The following is a 16,075-nucleotide window of genomic DNA, read 5'->3' on the forward strand; positions in this document are numbered from 1 at the left end:
TGCATCAATCTCTCTGACAGATGCGGGATAATAGTTTGTGCTTCAAGACAAGAACCAAATTGTTATGTAGCTGGTGGAAAAGAGTCACGTGCTTCAGGAGCAAATAGAAAAACTGACATCTTACCATGAAGATCAGAAAGGCTGACTGTCATTTGCTCTCCAATTTGTCATGGACTTAGACTATACAAAACCCAGCTGGCCAGTCCAGGGCTCCATTTTGCATCTGCTCACGTGTCTGGAGAGGTGCTCGGTAGGAGCTTAGAAGTCTGTGATGTCTGTGATGTCATCAACCACAGCAATAACAACTGCAATAGTTAGATTGGCTTGACTCATTTATTCATCAAAAGTTATTGGTAAAAAAAACCCCAAAAACCAAACAGAACCGCCTCCCCCCAAAGTCATCCAGAGTCTCCAAACTTCTTCCTCCCACTCTGATCCTCCTCTCCTGTGTGCTTCCCTCTCTTGGATCCTCTTGGGCTCCCAATGGTCATTCGGAAATGAAATGTCAGGCCAGAGCACAAAGTCAGGAGGCCCGCACACGGGTTGTTATTGCACATTAATGATCTAAAACCAGACACACCCACACACAGTCACTGATAAGTGGATTTTCAATGCGCTTAATTTACCTACACAATTTACCTCCTTGTAAAGGAAACCCGTATACACTGGTGGAGGGAATGTAAAGTAGTACAGCCACTATGGAAAGCACAACGGAGATTTCTCTTTTTTTTTTTTTATTTTTTTTTTATTTTTTTATTTTTATTTTTTTTTATCTACAAGAGGCTCACTTTATTTTTTTTTTTTTATTTATTTTTTTTTTTAATATATTTTTTTTTATTTCAGCTCATCATGGGGGTACATAAGTTCAGATCATATACATTGTCCCTGTCCCGCCCATCCCCCCGAGTCAGAGTCCCAAGCGCGTCCGCTCCCACTCTCCAGACAGTGCGCCTGGCACTCGCCATGTATTCATACCTCGATCCCCTCCCCCCCCACCTCCCCGGGTCTGCACCCTCAGGCATGACCATTCCCCAGAGGGTGCGCAATGCACTCGTCATGTAGGCATACACCCATCCCCTCCCCCCACCCCCCCCATCCCAGTCTGATATCCAATTGGTATCCTTCCCTGATGTACATTTAGGTGATGATCAGGGAAACCAGTTTTCTGGTGAGTACATGTGATGCTTGTTTTTCCATTCTTTGGATACTTCACTTAGTATAATGGGTTCCAGCTCTCTCCAGGAGAACCAAAGAGATGTCGTATCATCGTTATTTCTTATAGCTGAGTAGTACTCCATGGTATACATATACCACAGTTTACTAATCCATTCGTGGATCAATGGGCACTTGGGTTGTTTCCACATCTTTGCGATTGTGAATTGTGCTGCTATAAACATTCGGGTACAGGTGTCTTTGTTAAAAAATGACTTTTGTTCTTCTGGGTATATGCCCAATAATGGAATTGCTGGATCAAATGGTAGGTCTACTTGAATCTGTTTAAGGTATCTCCATATTGCTTTCCATAGGGGTTGCACTAGTTTGCATTCCCACCAGCAGTGTATGAGTGTTCCTGTCTCTCCGCATCCACGCCAACACGTGTTGTTTTGGGATTTTTTGATAAAGGCCATTCTCACCGGAGTTAAGTGGTATCTCATTGTGGTTTTGATTTGCATTTCCCTGATGATTAGGGATGTTGAGCATTTTTTGATACGTTTTTTGGCCATTCTTATGTCTTCTTTTGAAAAATTTCTATTCATGTCCTTTGCCCATTTTTTGATAGGATTGTTTGATTTTTTCTTGCTGATTTTCCTGAGTTCTAAATAGATTCTTGTTATCAGTCTTTTATCTGATGTGTAGTATGCAAAAATTTTTTCCCATTCTGTAGGCTGTCTGTTTATTTTCGTGACTGTTTCTTTGGCTGTGCAGAAGCTTTTTAATTTAATCAGGTCCCATTCGTTTATTTTTGTTGTTGCTGCAATTGCCTTAGGGGTTTTCTTCATAAATTCTTTGCCTAGACCAACGTCTGTGAGAGTCTTTCCTACATTTTCTTCTAGAATTCTAATCGTTTCCCATTTAAGGTTTAAATCTGTTATCCACCGTGATTTGATTTTTGTGAGAGGTGAAATCTGTGGGTCCTGTTTCAGTCTTCTACATGTGGCTATCCAGTTTTCCCAGCACCATTTATTGAATAGGGACTCTTGTCCCCAGAGTATTTTTTTTGTCTATTTTGTCAAAGATTAGATGATTATATGAGGATGGTTTTATATTTGGGTTTTCTGTTCTGTTCCACTGGTCTGTGTCCCTGCCCTTGTGCCAGTACCAAGCAGTTTTAAGCACCACAGCTTTGTAGTATAGTTTGAAGTCTGGCAAATCAATACCTCCCATTTTGTTTTTATTGCTTAAGATTGCTTTTGCTATACGGGGTCTTCTCTGTTTCCATACAAAGTGTATAATTATTTTTTCTAAGTCTGTGAAAAATGATGTTGGTAATTTAATAGGAATTGCATTGAATCTATAGATTACTTTGGGTAGTATAGACATTTTAACGATGTTAATTCTTCCAATCCATGAGCATGGTATGGATTTCCACTTATTTACGTGTTCTGCAATTTCCTTCCTTAGCGTTTCATAGTTCTCTTTATAGAGGTCCTTTACCTCTTTAGTTAAATATATTCCTAGATATTTTATTTTCTTTGTTGCTATTTTGAAAGGTATTGAGTCCTTAATTTGGTTCTCCAATTGAATGGTATTGGCATATATGAATGCCTCTGATTTGTGTGTATTGACTTTGTAACCTGAGACATTACTGAATTCGTTAATTAATTCCAGGAGTCTCTTGGTTGAGTCCTTGGGGTTTTCCAGATACAACATCATATCATCAGCGAAGAGTGAGAGTTTGATCTCTTCTGTCCCTATTTGGACACCTTTGATTCTGCTCTCTTGTCTGATAGCTCTCGCAAGGACTTCCAATACAATGTTGAAAAGTAATGGGGACAGTGGGCAGCCTTGTCTGGTTCCAGTTCTGAGTGGGAATGCTTTCAATTTTTCCCCATTCAGTATGATGTTGGCTGTGGGTTTGTCATATATGGCTTGTATTATTTTTAGGTAGGTCCCATTTATGCCTATGTTGTTAAGTGTTTTTATCATAAAAGGGTGTTGAATTTTGTCAAATGCTTTTTCTGCATCTATTGAGAGGATCATATGGTCTTTATTTTTGCTTCTATTTATGTGGTTAATTACATTTATAGATTTTCGTATGTTGAACCACCCCTGCATCTCTGGGATGAAGCCTACTTGGTCGTGATGAATTATTTTTTTAATCAGCACTTGGATACGATTTGCTAGGATTTTATTGAGAATTTTTGCATCTACGTTCATGAGAGAAATTGGTCTGTAGTTTTCTTTTTTTGTTGCATCCTTTCCTGGTTTTGGTATCAATGTTATATTGGCTTGGTAGAATGTGTTGGGGAGAATTCCATCCTTCTCAATATTGAAGAATAGTTTATGTAGGATGGGCACCAGTTCATCTTTGTATGTATGGTAAAATTCAGGTGTGAACCCATCTGGACCAGGGCTTTTCTTTTTGGGAAGGTTTTTTATTGCTGTTTCAATTTCAGTTCTTGATATTGGTCTATTCAGGAATTCTATTTCTTCCTGATTGAGCTTGGGAAGGCTGTGTGTTTCTAAAAATTTGTCCATTTCCTCCTCATTTTCCAATTTGTGTGCATAAAGATTTTTGTAATATTCATAGATAATGTCATGTATCTCTGTGGCTTCGGTTGTGATTTCTCCTTTCATGTTCCTGATGGAAGTTATTAAAGATTTTTCTTTTCTGCTCTTGGTTAGTCTAGCCAGTGGTGTGTCTATTTTATTTATCTTTTCAAAGAACCAACTTTTTGTTTTATTAATTTCCCTTATAGTATTTTTGTTGTCTTTTTCATTTAATTCTGATTTGATCTTAACAATTTCTCGCCTTCTGCTGGGTTTGGGGTCAGTCTGTTCTTCTTTCTCCAGCTCTTTGAGTCTATTCATTAAGTTGTCTATTTGTAAGTTGTCTGTCTTTTTGAAATAAGCATTTATGGAAATGAATTTTCCTCTCAGGACTGCTTTAGCTGCATCCCATAGATTTTGATAAGTTGTGTCACCTTTGTCGTTTAATTCAAAGAATGTTTTGATTTCTGACTTAATTTCTTCTTTTACAAAATTGTTATTCAGAAGAAGGTTGTTTAGCTTCCATGACCTTGAGTAGGAATGAGAGTTCCTGTTAGGGTTCATTATTACTTTTATTCCATTGTGGTCTGAGAAGATGCAGGGTATGATTTCTATTTTTTTAATTTTTTTAAGACTTGCTTTATGGCCTAGGATATGGTCAATCTTAGAGAATGTTCCGTGAGCCGATGAGAAGAATGTATATTCAGTGGATTTAGGGTAGAATGTCCTGTAGATGTCAGTCAGGCCCATTTGTTCTAGCCTTCTGTTTAAGTCTACTATGTCTTTGCTTATTTTCTGCTTGGAGGATCTGTCCTGTGCTGTCAGTGGGGTGTTAAAGTCTCCAACTATTAAAGTGTTGTTGTCTATCATTTGGTTTAGATCGAGTAGGATTTGCTTTATGAATCTGGGTGCACCTAGATTGGGTGTATATATATTAAGTATGGTTATGTCTTCTTGTTGAATTGTGCCTTTCACCAGTATGTAGTAACCGTCTTTGTCTTTTATTACTTTTGTTGGTTTAAAGACTAAGTTATTGGAAATTAAAACTGCCACACCAGCTTTCTTTTGGCTACCATTTGCTTGAAATATCAAGTTCCATCCTTTTATTTTCAGTCTAAATGCATCTTTGCCGGTTAAGTGTGTTTCCTGAAGGCAGCAGATACTTGGTTTGTGTTTTTTTATCCATTGGCCCAGTCTATGTCTCTTGAGTGGGGAATTCAGGCCATTGACATTTAGTGAGAGAACTGATAATTGGGACAGATTTCTGTTTATCTTATTGGGTAGAACTTCTTTTCTATGTTTTCTCTCTTGAGCCATTGTGGTGGCTAGAATTTGATCTTTAGTTCTTGGGTGGCTTTACATTCGTGGGCCTTTGTTGTGATGATCCGTGTGTAACTCTCTTTTGAGTACTTCTTGGAGGGGTGGTCTTGTCTTGGTGAATTCCCTCAGTCCTTGTTTATCTGAGAATGTCTTAATTTCTCCTTCATATAGAAAGCTTAGCTTAGCTGGGTACAAGATTCTAGGCTGGGCATTATTCTGTTTCAGAAGAGTGAGAATGGGGCCCCAACTTCTTCTTGCTTGTAAAGTTTCATTTGAGAAATCTGGCGTAATTCTAATGGGTCTCCCTTTGTATGTTACTTGTTTCTTTCTCCTTACAGCTCGAAGAAGTGTCTCTTTAGTGGATATTTTGGTCAGTCTGACGACTACGTGGCGTGGTGTTTTCCTATTTGCTATGAATCTACCAGGGGTTCTTTGAGCTTCTTGAACCTGTATATCTAAAGTTTTAGCAAGGCCTGGGAAATTTTCTTCTATTATGTCTTCAAATAGTTTATCCAGCCCTTGCTTATTATCTTCTTCACCTTCAGGGATGCCTATAACTCTCACATTAGGTTTCTTCACATAATCCCACATTTCTTGAAGACTCTGATCTTTTTTCTTATTTCTTTGCTCTATCTCTGTGACTGTCTTATTTAATTGGAAAGAGTTATCTTCGATTTCTGAGATTCTGTCTTCTATTTGATCTACCCTGTTCTTGAGACTTTCCACTGTGTTTTGTAGCTCCCTGAATAAATCCCTCATTTCTAGGAGTTCAGTTTGGTTTTTTTTCAATACGTCTATTTCTTTAGTGAATTTTTCTTCCAAATCCTGGAATTTTTTTGCGGTTTCTTTGCGGTGGATATCAATTTTTTCTTGTATATCATTCAGCTTATTTATAACCCAAGACTGAAATTCTTCTGGTAACATGTTGGTATTCTGAAACTGGCTTGTGCCAATTGGAGGAGAGTTGGTATTTCTCTTTGGGGGCGAGGTTTCCGTTTGGTTTTTTGTGCTCCCCATATTTTTCCGCTGAGCCCTTCCCATCTGGCTCTATCGTTAGATCTTTTCTCACAGCTTTAGTCTAGTTAACAGCACGTCTTGTACTCTGTTCTTAGGCTGTGGAACAGTCTAGGAATGTTGCTTCCTTTATCTATAGGGGGAGACTGTTGTGTGCTGTTTAGAGTTTCTTTTTTCTATCTCAGTTGGGGGACTGCTTCTGATGGGTCCACCCCCAGAGGGTTGGCTTGACCTAAGACCAGTTTGGCAAGTTAAATCACTGTGTTGTGGACTTTCAGTTAGTAGGCAGGATTCACACTATTTGCAAGCAGAAAGCCTCTTCTCTCTCTCTTTTTCTTTCCCTTCCTTCTTCTTTTTCTTTTTTTTTTCTTCTCCCTCCTTCCTCTTTCTTCCCTTCCTCTCTCTTCCTCTTCCTTCTTCTTCCCCCCTTGACTTTTGGTTCTTCCTCTGGATGTGTGGTTTCTGTCTCTTTCTGCAGGAAAGACACTGGCTAGGCAGAGGAGGCAGTGCCCTCACTCCCTCAGTGCCCCAGCTGCTGCAGCTCCCACGGGCAAGGGTCTACACTGTCCCAGTGTTCCCAAGGTCCAGGCTCCACACTCTTGCGTCTGGGGAAGCACTCAGTGTTCACACCTGGGAAGGGGACCTGGAGAGGGTCTATGGATCAGGGGATGGAGCCTCCTGGGGAGCCGCCTGGCACCCTACGGCTCTGCAGCAGTTAGACCTTGGCCCTCACAATTGCTGCTGCCCACCCGCAGTTCGCTGGTACTGGGGGGCAATATTCAGGGACCAATAGGAATCAGACCTGGGGGTCTGGAGCACTCAGGAGTATACAGTAGCTCTTGGGCTGGAGGGCCACCGGAAAGGAAAAAAGAAAAAAAAGAAAAAAAAAAAAAAAAAAAGAGAGAGAGAGAGAGAGAAACAATATGAATAACAAGGAGAATAAAGAGAAAACAAGAATGAAAAGAGAAAGAAAGAAAGAGAGAAATAAAATAAAAAAAAAAAAAGAGAGAGAGAGAAACAGTATGAATAACAAGGAGAATAAAGAGAAAACAAGAAAGAAAAGAGAAAGAAAGAAAGAAAGAGGGAAATAAAATAAAAAAAAAAAAAAAAAAAAAAAAGAAAGAAAAAATCTCGCTTTAATATTTCACACTCGCGGCCCCTCGCCTCGGCGCAGGCCCGCGTCTGTCCCTTTAAGAGATAGGGCGCCGGAGCGCCGCCAGAGGCTTAGCTGTGGGAACCAAGATGGCGACCGCGCATCCGCCGGTTGCAGGCGCCCGGGGAGAGCGTTCAGAGCTCGGCAGGCGCCAGGGCCCACAGCAGCTCCCCAGCCGGAGAGCTGCCGTGGGGGCAGAAAAAAGCAAAAAAAGTCCCGCTTTAATATTTCACGCTCACGGCCCCTGGCTTCGGCGCAGGCCCGCGTCTGTCCCTTTAAGAGGTAGGGCTCCAGAGACGCGTCAGAGGCTTAGCTGTGGGAACCAAGATGGCGACCGCGCATCCGCCGGTTGCAGGCGCCCGGGGAGAGCGTTCAGAGCTCGGCAGGCGCCAGGGCCCACAGTAGCTCCCCAGCCGGAGAGCTGCCGTGGGGGCAGGAAAAAGCAAAAAAAGTCCCGCTTTAATATTTCACGCTCGCGGCCCCTCGCTTCAGCTCAGGCCCGCGTCTGTCCCTTTAAGAGATAGGGCTCCAGAGACGCGTCAGAGGCTTAGCTGTGGGAACCAAGATGGCGACCGCGCATCCGCCGGTTGCAGGCGCCCGGGGAGAGCGTTCAGAGCTCGGCAGGCGCCAGGGCCCACAGTAGCTCCCCAGCCGGAGAGCTGCCGTGGGGGCAGAAAAAAGCAAAAAAAGTCCCGCTTTAATATTTCACGCTCACGGCCCCTCGCTTTGGCGCAGGCCCGCGTCTGTCCCTTTAAGAGATAGGGCTCCAGAGACGCGTCAGAGGCTTAGCTGTGGGAACCAAGATGGCGACCGCGCATCCGCCGGTTGCAGGCGCCCGGGGAGAGCGTTCAGAGCTCGGCAGGCGCCAGGGCCCACAGCAGCTCCCCAGCCGGAGAGCTGCCGTAGGGGTAAAAAAAAAAAGCAAAAAAGTCCCGCTTTAATATTTCACGCTCGCGGCCCCTGGCCTCGGCTCAGGCCCGCGTCTGTCCCTTTAAGAGATAGGGCGCCGGAGAGCCGCCAGAGTCCAAGCTCTCGCCCGCCTATGTCACCTGTCCTCGGAGCTCCAGGTCTCCCGCGGTGATTCTGCACCGATTTCAGTCAGATCCTTGACCGAGTGGATGTGGGGGTCAGTGGGGAGATCAAGCCGCTTTGCTGTGGGGCTGAACCCGCCCCACTGTCCGGTGAGGCAGGTACGGCCGTCCCGCACTCCGCTGTCTGTTTTCCGTCCCGCACTCTCCAAATTATCTCGGTCTGATTTCCCACTCGCCTCTGTTTTTTCCTGTTCCCTGTGTCCGACGGTGATTCTCCGTGGGTTCACCTCACCCTTCCTGTGGAGGAGCAATCCTCCAGTGTTGTGGCAGGTGGAGATCCACGCCTTCCTCTCCGGGAGCACAAATCCAGGAGGTCACCTCCACTCCGCCATCTTCTCTCTTCTTACAACTTTTATATAACATTACACTGGATGTTCTGGAAAGGGAAGTGGCTAGACTTACTCCTCCTGCAATTCCACAAGATCAAAGACTCTGATTCTACCTTGTCTTACTTTGCCACAGCAATTGGCACTGTCAGAAGAGACCTGAGCTGCGCGGGCGCGGGCGCGGGCTCGAGTGCGGTCGAGATTTCTCAAAAAACTAAAAATGGAATTATCATTTGATCCAGCAATGTCACTACTGGGTACCTCCCCACAGGAAAAGGAATCAATGTGTCATAGGGACGCCTGCTCGCGCACGCTTATTGCAGCGCTGTTCACAGCAGCAAGGACATGGAACCAACCTCAGTGTCCATCAGTGAATGAGTGGATGGAGAAAATGTGGTGTGTGTGTACACAACACAATACTACTCAGTCATAAAGAGAAGGAAATCATGTCATTTGCAGCAACATGGATGGAACTGGAAGTCATTATCTTAAGTGAAATAAGCCAGGCACAAAAAGACAAATATTATGTGTTCTCACTTATAGGTGGGAGATAAAAATTTTGAATACCTGGAGGTAGTGAGTAGAAAAATAGATAACAGACTCCAAGCATTGGAGGGGGATGGGGAAGGATGAAGAGAAGTGAGTTAAAGGGTACTAACGTAAAGTAAGATAGAAGGCATAAATTCAGTGTTTGATGGCAGATTAGGATGACTGTACTCAACAAAAGTGTACTGTCCTTGGATGACACACACCCTGAATACCCTGACTGGACTATTACATGTTATGTACATGACACAAAATTTCTCATGTACCCCATAACTTTGAACAAATAAAAAACCTACCTTCTTTGTCACTTTATTTCAGTCTAAGGGGTGGGAATGAGAGCAGGGTCATTATGTGAGTAGTTCTTACTTTTGTGACAACCCTGAATAATTTTTATGGTGGGGCCCGTGTGCCCAAGTGCCTACCCAAAGTTAGACAGTCCACTGCAGCCTGGCCACATGGTTAATTGGCCCATATCTCCGATTCAGCCCCCCTTTCTTTACCCTTGCCCCTTGTCTAAATCGCCTGACCTTCACCCCCAAAACTGATCAGGTCCTGCTGAAAGCCAAGTGTTTCTATTTCAAAGTGGAAAAAGTTGAAGGTGATCAATCATTAATTAGGCTAATAATTATTTAGGTAAAACAATACAAATGTTCCTTATGAAAATGTTGGTAGAGAAGACTAGGGAAAAGAGCGAGTTGATAGGTGGAGAAAATATTTTGGTAAACACTGTACTATCTGAAATTTATGAACCACCTTTGCTTATGGGGCATGAAAAACATTTCATCCATTGCCCTAACCTGCCTAAATCTTCTTTCAACCAAGCTGTGATATAAATGAATGAATGAATGCATCATCCCTTCTAACCCCACACGACACATGCTGGGCATGTATAGGATCGGTTGCTATTATCCTTATATAGTGGAGAGAGAAACAAAGAGACTAATTTGCTAAGGGACTTTGCCTGAGGAGGTGGCAGAACCATTACTCCTTGAGGATATTTTTTTCAGCCTTAATTTCCCCTCTCCCTTTCTGCTCCTGTACGGAGAGGATACAGAAGAGCCCCTTACAACCCCCAGTAGGGGGTTAGTGCTGGTTCAGTTGCCTATTTCTGAATAACAAGCCACCCCAACGTGTAGTGGCTTCGAGCAGCAGCTATTTATTCCTTCTTGTGCTCCTGTGGGTAGACCAGGCTCTGCCAGGCAGTTCTTTTGCCCCATGTGTATGTGTGTGGTTGAGGGATGTGCAGCGGGGAGTCTGACTCTGGGGGACCCTTTGTAGGCTTCCACCTTTAGATCTCCCTGTCTGGGGCTCCGTGCCTGTGCACCCCCATCTTCAGCAGTCTAGGCTGACTTTCCTTGCAGCGTGGAGACTAGCCAGACCTCACCGGGGAGTGTGCCAAGAGAGACAGCTCCGGTGTGCGAGGGCTTCCCAAGCCTCTGTTTGCATCTCACTTGGCAATGTCCGTGGGGCAAAGCAAGCCCAGAGACAATGTTTGCGGGTGGGGGAAGGCGTTGCACAGGTGCATGAGCACGGGGAGGTGGTTTGCTTGGGGACTGCCGACTAGATTAATGTGAGACCGGGAGGTGGGGGCTGTTAGGGCTGACACAGTCCATTGCTCGTGTCTATTTTGGGTAAAGAGAGGTGGCGCACATACACTATTGTGTAGGTGGAGAACACAACCGGTTTAGCAGCCAGGGATGCTGGTGGTAAAACGTACAGTAGTGGCAGTAACCTATACTATTTTTGCCAGTGTCTGACTATGCACAGGGTGAGGCAAGATGTTGCCTAGACTCTCCGCTGGGTCTTGCTGCGCTGGGGAGGGAGGGCGCTTACACTGAGGGGAATGGTGCCTGCTCATGCACAGAGGCAGCCGGCTGAGCTAGAGGCTGGATGTCCCTTTGATGGCAGACTTATGTTGTTTCCCCCTGTTCGCTTTTCTAGCAAAATTAACAGAATTCAGGCTGCATTTGGACAATTGGAACAATACAGAGCACAGGGTACAGGAGGCCATTTTTAAAACCTTGTGTTAAATTTATTACGATTATCAGCGTGGCCCTCAGCAGCGGTGTTCCAGCAGAACCGCAGCTCCTCTGAGCCGTTTCCCAAAGCACCAGAATGGGTTCCCAGAATGTGACTTCTTTCCCCACTCTGTCCCTCTCCCTCCCCAAAGGCATTTTCCTGGGTAGTTGTGCCCCAGGATCCCATAAGACACTCTCTGATTTTGACTTCCATTGTTCTTCTGACATGCACTGTCTGTCCATACTTTTGAGACATTTCCTTTTCTCTTGCATACAATTTGTGATATGCCCACATCTGGGGTTTCAGCAAGGGTGGTTGCTCTAGGGCAGCGTGTGTTGGCAATGCCACCAGGAGGGGCTGCATGGAACAGAGCTGAGAGGACCGCCTGGCATCACCAGGGTCCCAGGAACCCTGAATCCTCACCCTGCCTTTGCCAGGACCCGCTGTGTACATTTAGAGGATGAGTTTAATTTCTCTGGCTTTGAATTTTTTCATCCTCACCAGGATCTGAAACCAAGAAATCTCTACTGTCTCTTCTCTATAATTTTAAGATAATCAAAATTCTCTTCACTGTTGGTTGACCTTTACCGGCTTAGGATTTTTTATTTTAACCAAATTCAATATGAGGTTAAGAAATTCATAGTTCTCACCAAACTCCAATAAAGAAAGTTATGTCTTGAGACCACTGGGCTGGGCGTGAGTCTGGAGGCCCGACCTGGGCGAGCCCATGTCCTCCTGGCCAGCGGCCCGTCAGCAGCGTCCGCGCAGAGACGAGGAAAGAAGAGGCAGCTCTGGTGCCTAAGAGCCTGGCAGGCCAAGTCCATCGCAAATAAAGGGTTTCCAGGAGGATACAAAACCTCTCACTTCCTGACACACGGGTAGTTCAGTGAGTGAAATCCTTGCTAATCCAAACCCTGTTAATGTGGAAAAGAAATTAAAAAAGAAAGGAGAGAAGAGAAATGAAGATGATTTAAATAGTACAAAACAGAGAAAATAATGAAGCTGATTAAAGTGAGTTTGTGCCACGAGAGTTTGTTGGTTTTTATCTGTATCAAGAAAACATTTTATTATGCCGCTGTGTGTGCATGTGATGGTCACTGCACAGAATTCTTGCCTCCCAGGGACTCACCCTGCTGCTCCTGGAAAGTCGCCTAGAGACAAGAATGTGCTTCTCCTTGCAGCGGGAGCTCTGCTGAGGCTTCCCAGTTTAATCAGTTTCTCTGCTGGAGCCAGAGTTATCTCTTATTGACTCAGTAACAATTAACTTTTTAACATAAGCATAGCCTTCAACCACAAATATGCCACAGTTTCAACACGTGATGTGTCAGCCCTTGAGTACTTGTTGACTAGGGACTTTTATCTTGCCAGGCCTCCCAAGAGCTTAACAATTCAGTGCATAACAAGTCTCAGAAAATTTGTTACTGTGCATTTGGCTTTTGTGTATGGCGAGTAAAGAATGGGTCATGGGAATGGCACGTCTCAGAGTAAGTTACATCTGGAAACCACCATTAACAGCCATTTATTTTTATACTTTCTAATCGTAAAATTAATATATTCTCATTAGAAGAATATTGGGAAAACTAGAAAGGAGAAAAATAATCACAGTTCCCTTATCCAATGGCAGAGACTATTATATTTCAGCATTTTCACCCCAGCATTTGCTTTTGTGCAATTATACCTCCTCCTCACTGTCCCCCCCCTCGCCTACTTATTGTTAGGCATTGTTACTTATTCTATGTGTGTTACCCAGATAAAGCTGGGTCGTTCTGTCCTGCTCTTTGTGACTTTGATAAAACCAACTCCAAACTTCTCTTCCTACATCCTATGGGAAGTTCAGGGACCTCCTCAGGATTTCTGGCTTGGACTTCTCACTTCTACTGAAATGTCAGTTTCAACTTTTTGTCTTGTGAATATTTTTTAATCTTTCACACTACTTTGATCCAAGTGAGGGACTAGACACGTCTCCGCAGTTCTCTTTGTGTGTGAACATCTGTCTCCTCATTGCTCTTTATAGCAGGAACAATGTGGTTTTGGGAATTGACTCCAGATCCAGCCTAAGCCAGTCAGATAATTCCATTCTTCTGCTAGGAATTATTTTAGGAACCCAGGTTTAAGCCAATCAGTGTGTGGCATTTCCCTGGTGACAGTTCCTAGTTCAGGGACAAGTGCATATACTAAATGATTCCAATCAGAATGAAGAGGGGAGTTTAATTTCACAGTTAGATAAGAGACTTTCTCTCCCACTTGTCGTGACTATTGTCTCAGTTGGCAGCTCCCTGCATCTGTAAGAATAAAGGTCTCCAAAGGAGGAGGACAGAGTGCGAGAATCGCAAAGCCCAAACTTCTGCATCTCCACTTCCGTGAGCCAACAAAGTCCTTTATCGCTTAAGCCCTTTTGAGACAAACTTTCTGTTACTTCCTGCCAAAAGCATGTTAACTCTTATGTAATCTTTCCTTCTCTGTCCCTACGTCCAGCAATATTCACACAAGTCAGCTAGGTACTAGAAATTTTCTCGAGCTGGGGGTTTATATCTCAGAACCATAAAGCACAAAATTTGACATTGAATATTGGATCTAACACTGTTCTGTAGTCATTTCTGTCCACATTTTTGGTTATTTCCTAAGATGGAAGTCAGTTGATGATTTCAAGCGATTTTTGCTTCAAAGCGCCCGCTGACGACGGTGTGGAGAGGAGATGCGGGGGGTGTTGCGGGGCAGGATCCGGACATGGAGAAGCTGCATGTGGAAAAGCCCTGTCGGGCCACAGTCCTGGAGACAAGACGCAGAGGGAGCGGTGAGCCTGTAGGCGCGTGTGGCTCGGAGTCCCCAGGGGCCACAAGCTCCGAGTGGCTGTCTGTCCACAGGGAAAGGAGCTGGGGGAGATGGCTTTATTTCATGTTGCGGCCTTACTATATTCCAGATACCACGGGAAGCTTGGGGACAAAGATTGCAGATTTCCTATCGCCCCTGCTCTGGAGAGGTTCATGGCTGAGGTGAGCGGCAGGCACCTGGCAGAGCAAGGGCGGAGCTGAGCCGTCAGCTGTGTGATCTCCGGGTCACCCAGGCCCCCGGTCAGTCACAACCAGGGGTCAGCAGCCGCCCCGTGTGTTAAAACCCCTTCGGCCCTGGTGTCACGTGGGATTTTTCTGAGTCCTGTTTGCTCTGCTTAAGATCCACGTTTATCCCGGGTTAAAATCATTCCGCGATGAGTCAGGGCCACCCCCGACACCCCACCCCTGCTTGTCTGCAGTAGGTCCAGGTAGACATCCGCTGTGTCGTCACTTTCCTGCTTAACGCCCTTCGGTGACGCCCTTCCTCCCCCTCACCCCACACAACCATGTGGGTAGGTCGGTGGGTTCAAGTGTTTTGTGGGGCTCCTCCCTGACCCTGGAATTCTGCAGACCCCACCCCTCTCTCCGCTTCCCCCCCTGTGACCCCTCGGGCCAACCCTGCGCCCCCTGGCTGTCCCCAGGGCACTCGCCACCGCGGGCAGGCCCTGGGCTCTCGTGCTGGCGGAAGTGACCTGCGCCTGTCTGGCGACCCTCTGTGTTTCTTCTGCACAAATCACATCCCACCGGCTGTGCTCGCTGAGGCGTGTTTGCGTGCTTGAGCTGCTCTTCCAGGCAACGAACATCTTTTTTATCCGCACCCGTGAATGTGCGCTGGGCTGGGTGGGGGACAGAAACAGAGAGTAAGGGAGGGATAACTAGAACGCCTGTGAGGGAGAAGAATGCGACACACAGCAGGGGACAGAGCCTGTGCACTTGGAGAAACAATGGAGTGAAGGGGAGACCCGGCGCCAGAAGCAGGAGAAAAGCAAAGGGAGAAGAGGGAGCTGAGCAGAGAGGAAGGGCGGGGACGGGGAGGGTGCGGCCGCCAGAAGCAGAAGTCGTCCGCGCGGGGAGATGCCGCAGACTGAGAGCGGGGGTTAAGGAGTGACAGGAGCAGAGGGGGACCCAGAGCAGGCAAGGAGCTCAGCAGGCTGAGGGAGGCCGAGTTCAGGGGACGGCAGAGCAGGGGAAGAGGGACCGGGACAGGGAAAGCGCAGGGGGACAGAGACAGGGAAGAGAGAGGCAGAAACACACGGAGTTAGCGGACAATTCAAACTTGGGAAGAAGGAATGACAGGAAGTGGGACAGACACTGCAACAGGGCAGGGGCCGGACACCCCGTAGGAGAAAGAGAACGATGAGCAGACGCGGGGAGTGGGAAAACGCAGAAATGGAGAAAGAGGGAGCGAAGGAGAGAGAGACATATAAGGAGAGAAAAAGAAAAAGAAACGAACTGGACAACGTACACGTGGACTCCAGCAAGACTCAGACGAGGCCTGAGAGAGCAGATCCCCAGGGGTGAGGAGTCCATATCTTTGCAGGGCACTGAGCAGACGCTGTGTCACCATGAAGCTCTGGGGACATCACTCGGGTGCTGAGATGTGTGCCATCCAGCCCGTGGACACGGGGACAGGAAAGAGCCCACACCGAGCTTCTCTTTCACCCCAACTACTGAAGAGGGGCTTGGGCTGTGTATCCCTGGTGGGGCAGTGACCGTCTCCAACACTGGAAATGATAACTGATGACCGTGGAGCTCACTGTGGGAAGGACCGGTTTAGTGCTACCCTCTGTCCTGCTAGGGGCCTCCAGGACTTCTCTCCTGAGCTGCACCCCGACTGACAGGAAAGGTGCCCCTGGGCATGTTTTAGAGACCAGAAAACAGAGGCTGGAGACTAAAAACTTTACCCACGGTGACGCAGATTATCAGTGGGAGAGTGAGATTCTAAAATAAGATCTACTGAACTCTCAAATGTATGCTTTTTCCAGGGGTAAATAAAATGTGAAGCTGGATAAGAAGAGAACCTCAAAAACAATTTGAGAAGTAAGAATAGAATAAGTAAGGAAA

The sequence above is a fragment of the Lemur catta genome, unplaced genomic scaffold (genome assembly GCF_020740605.2).
Source record: "Lemur catta isolate mLemCat1 unplaced genomic scaffold, mLemCat1.pri scaffold_55_ctg1, whole genome shotgun sequence".
Classification (NCBI taxonomy): domain Eukaryota; kingdom Metazoa; phylum Chordata; class Mammalia; order Primates; family Lemuridae; genus Lemur; species Lemur catta.